Raw genomic sequence first — 4,528 nt, forward strand, 5'->3', positions numbered from 1 at the left:
AAGCATCAGGACTTGAACCCAGGTCTCTGGCATGCCAGGCAAGAATTCTGCCACTGAGTGAACATTGCCCATCCTCATTTGGTTTTTATGTTGTGATGTTCCTTTCAACCCTAGGTTTACCTGTGTGACAGTGAGTCCTGCCTCTTTTGCAGCTCTTTTTTTTTATTCCTAAATATTTTATTCTTTTGGTTACAATTGTAAATGGAATTAATTTCTTGATTTTCCCCTCAGATTGTTCATTACTAGTGTGTAGAAACACTACAGATTTTTGAGTGTTGATCTTGTAACCTGCCGCTTTGCTGTACTCATTTATCAGCTCTATTAGTTTTGCTGTGGATTTTTCATGGTTTTCGACATATAGTATCATATCATCTGTAAACAGTGAGAGTTTTACTTCTTCTTTTCCAATTTTGATGCCTTGTATTTCTTTTTCTTGTCTAATTGCTCTGGCTAGAACCTCCAACACAATGTTGAATAATAGTGGTGATAGTGGACATCCTTGTCTTGTTCCTGATCTTAGGGGAAAGTTTTCAATTTTTCCCCATTGAGGATGATATTAGCTGTGGGTTTTTCATATATTCCCTTTATCATTTTAAGGAAGTTCCCTTGTATTTCTATCCTTTGAAGTGTTTTCAACAGGAAAGGATGCTGAATTTTTTCAAATGCCTTCTCTGCATCAATTCAGATGATCATGTGTTTTTCTGCTTTGATTTGTTGATATGGTGTATTACATTAATTGATTATCTTATGTTGAACCATCCTTGCATACTTGGGATGAATCCTACTTGGTCATGATGTATAATTCTTTTATTGTGTTGGTGGATTCGATTTGCTAGAATTTTGTTGAGGATTTTTGCATCTATATTCATTAGAGAGATTGGTCTGTAGTTTTCTTTTTTTGTAATATCTTTGTCTGGCTTTGGTATGAGGGTGGTGTTCACTTCGTAGAATGAATTAGGTAGCTTTCTCTGCTCTTCAATTTTTTTGAAGAGTTTGAGTAGGATTGGTACTAATTCTTTCTGGAATGTTTGGTAGAATTCACATGTGAAGCCATCTGGTCCTGGACTTTTCTTTTTGGGAAGCTTCTTAATGACTGATTCAGTTTCTTTACTTGTGATTGGTTTGTTGAGGTCTTCTATTTTTTCTTGAGTCAAATTTGGTTGTTCATGCCTTTCTAGGAAGTTGTCCATTTTGTCTACATTGTTGAATTGATTAGCATAAAGTTGTTCATAGTATCCTATTATTACTTCCATTATTTCTGTGGGGTCAGTGGTTATGTCTCCTCTTCCATTTCTGATCTTATTTATTTGCATCCTTTCTCTTCTTCTTTTTGTCAATCTTGCTAAGGGTCCATCAATCTTATTGATTTTCTCATAGAACGAGCTTCTGGTTTTATTGATTTTCTCAATTGTTTTCATTTATTCAAACAATTTCATTTATTTCTGTTCTAATTTTTCTTATTTCTTTCCTTTTGCTCGCTTTGGGGTTCGTTTGCTGTTCTTTCTCTAGTTCTTCCAAGTGGACAGTTAATTCCTCAATTTTTGCCCTTTCTTCTTTTGGCCTGTGGCAGAAGCACAGATCTTAACTTGCTGCCAGTGCCAAGACTTGCTAACCTGCTAGCCACCACACCCACAGACCCAGCCCACCTTGATACCAAAGTCTTTCTCTGCACCCAGCTTTTCAAAGTAGCTCAGGAGTTCTGGGTCTGGATACATTCCATGCTCTTCCTGCCCTGCTCACGGTCTTCGTCTTCCCATTTCCATCTGCCTTCATAGAGACTGAGGACAAAGGTCCCTCCAGCCAGTCCGTGATGTCTTTGTACTCTTTTATGGCTTCTAGTGGTATCTCCTTGGCTGCTTTCAGCTTCAGACTCTGACAGTGTTTGTTTTGCCATTTTCGGGGGGCACACTGCAAATTGGGGTTGGCTTCTTTGGAATAGACACTGAAGATAGGATGGAAATCAGGTAGAGAGAGTTGCATGGGTTTCCAGCTCTTATCTTTCAACACATGCTCACAATACCAGTATTTTAGGGACAGTAACAGGCTCTGTAGAGGGTTAGATTACATAAAGCTGCATGAAACATGAGTGTAGATTTCAGTGATGAAATATCTTGGAGAGAGTCACTGTGCAAAGAAAGGTGAGCCCTTCAGTATTCTAAGATGTTCCCTCATTAATTCCAAACTTCTTAAGTATAATATATTTCCCCCAAATTGACAGTCCAGGTGAAAGATTAGTTATGACAAATGCCAAAATTGAAAAGTTCATGGGAAAGGGTTGCTGAGAACCAAGATTCTTGTGGGTTTTTCTTGAAACCCAAATGCTTGAAGTATGAAATTCTTCTTCTTGAAGGAAATATAGCACATGTGAATGCTAACATCCTGTAACCCCATTTGGCCCTTGTTTTCTGCTGGAATGTGGTGAGACATACCTGGCTGCTGGCTTCCCACAGAGTGAGAGGCACCTAAAGATCAAGCCTCAGATGGGCTGCAAGTGAAAGGCAATAGGAACCATTTCTGTCCTCCCACATCTCCATCTGCCTTTCTTCCTCAATCTCAAACTCCATGAATCTAGCATTGGAGGAAGGCACAAAAATTGCCAAGATATCTTAGTCCATTGGAGCTGAGTATCAGAGATCAGCAAAAATAAAAGGACAAAGAATTTTCTTTTATGGATTATCATGGTTCTGGTTAAAACCTTTCTTAAGAACGGCTTTTCTCTCAGGTGAGCAGCCACAATTCTGGGTAACCTCGTGAGGTCACTACATCATTCTTTCACCTACAGTCCACCCACAAAAACTTAAGAAGGATGTGAGGAAAATGATTCATCCATAGTATGGTGGGTTCTCAAGATGGATTCATGGCTTCAAGAATTTCCACTACACCTTTCTCTGCAAGGACCTAGTGGGACAAAACAATGTTTGTATAGATTGATGAAATAAATCTGGCCAATGGACCTTACTTCAATCACTGCTGTCACAACCTAAATATGAATAGCTAACTTTCAAAAGGTGGTTCTTGGATGCAGTGATCAGTGCCTAGATCTAGGAATCCTAGTCTTGGGCTTAGAGATATGGAACAGTAGACCTACATAGGATATGTGAAGATCTTGGGAAGAAAGTTCATGCAAGCATTGAGAAAAGGGTTTAATTTCCACTTACAATGTACATGTTTCCAATTGGAGTGATGGAAATGTTTTGGCAATGGATGGTGTTAATGAGGTGGTTTTTATGTGTTTGCCGTAGCTTTGTGTTTAGTCAAGGGATTAACGTGCAGACATGGAGGTAAGGGCTGAAGAACCCTGCACAGGATGTCTGAGACCCCAGCTTTCTCTAACAAAACTCTTCCAACTCTGCCTCCTTTGGGATAATAGGAAATTATTTCTGGTAATGATTTCCTAAGGAGTGGTCAATTCTTAAGATCTATGCAACTAGCCTCCATGTCCCTATCCACCAAGGCAGGTATGAATCTGGCTGGTAGAGCATGTCACTGACTGAATAGTCCCTACAACTTGGAATTTAATCCAGTTAGAATCTGCAGGAATTACCCCAAAACCTGTCTGCATGGCATCTGCAGACCACTATCAGAGAAGATTTGAGCATGCTAGGAAATGGAGACGAGGACACTGTCCGCAGTAAAGATGAATGGGGAAGCTACTGCAGGGCAAAGATGCACCTTCAGTATCCTGGGAATCCCGATTGAGCACCTGTTCCCCTGAACATCCCCTCTAATAACCACCAGCATTGCCTGACAGCAACCTGTCTCATCATTCTCCATTACACTCCACCACCCAGCTCCTGCAAAATAATCAGGATCTTTGGACTCACTTTCCTACCATCTCATAGTAGATCATCCTGTTAAAGTTGCTTGTGCCTCCCCATTCCTGCACGGATGTATGCAGTCCCTCCTCTCGGGTCATGGTGGGCTTCCACCGGGCCGAGGATCGAAGCATTGGGCTAAAATCCCCCATGTCATTAATATTCTACCTGAACCTCTTCCTTCCCCTGCCTAGACCCTACGTACATCACCTGCCCCTATCATATATGCTCTGCCATCTGTCCCTTCATGTCCTTCCAATGTTTACTCTTGGATTTTCAGTATTTCTACCTCACATTATCCCTATCAGAGATCAAATACAAATGCCAGTATGAGGATTCATTTTGGGAAGGCAGTGCTCAAGGAAAAGATTTCTTGGAATCTCTGATTTATCCTGGAGCCTTTGCTAACTTTTGTATGAAATGACCCAGAAGTGTACATTAAAGTAGGTTCCTGGGGTCCTATTTGCAGACTTCCAAGGAAGAGCAATTGAAGAATCTTCCCAGATGATTCTTACGTGTAGGTCCTGTACTTTGGGAAATACAGACCCAGAGCCTCATGTGTGAGGAGCTGGATTACATGTCCCAAATCAAAGGTGATCAGAGCCTATGTCAATGGAGAAAGTCCTTAGCTGGCCCACGATCTAGAAGATTATGCAACCTCACTGCATCTGAGAGTCTGCTCTAAGAGGGACCTCAGAGCAATTCAGGAATGT

This window comes from Tamandua tetradactyla, chromosome 20, assembly GCF_023851605.1.
Source record: "Tamandua tetradactyla isolate mTamTet1 chromosome 20, mTamTet1.pri, whole genome shotgun sequence".
NCBI classification, from domain to species: Eukaryota; Metazoa; Chordata; class Mammalia; order Pilosa; family Myrmecophagidae; genus Tamandua; species Tamandua tetradactyla.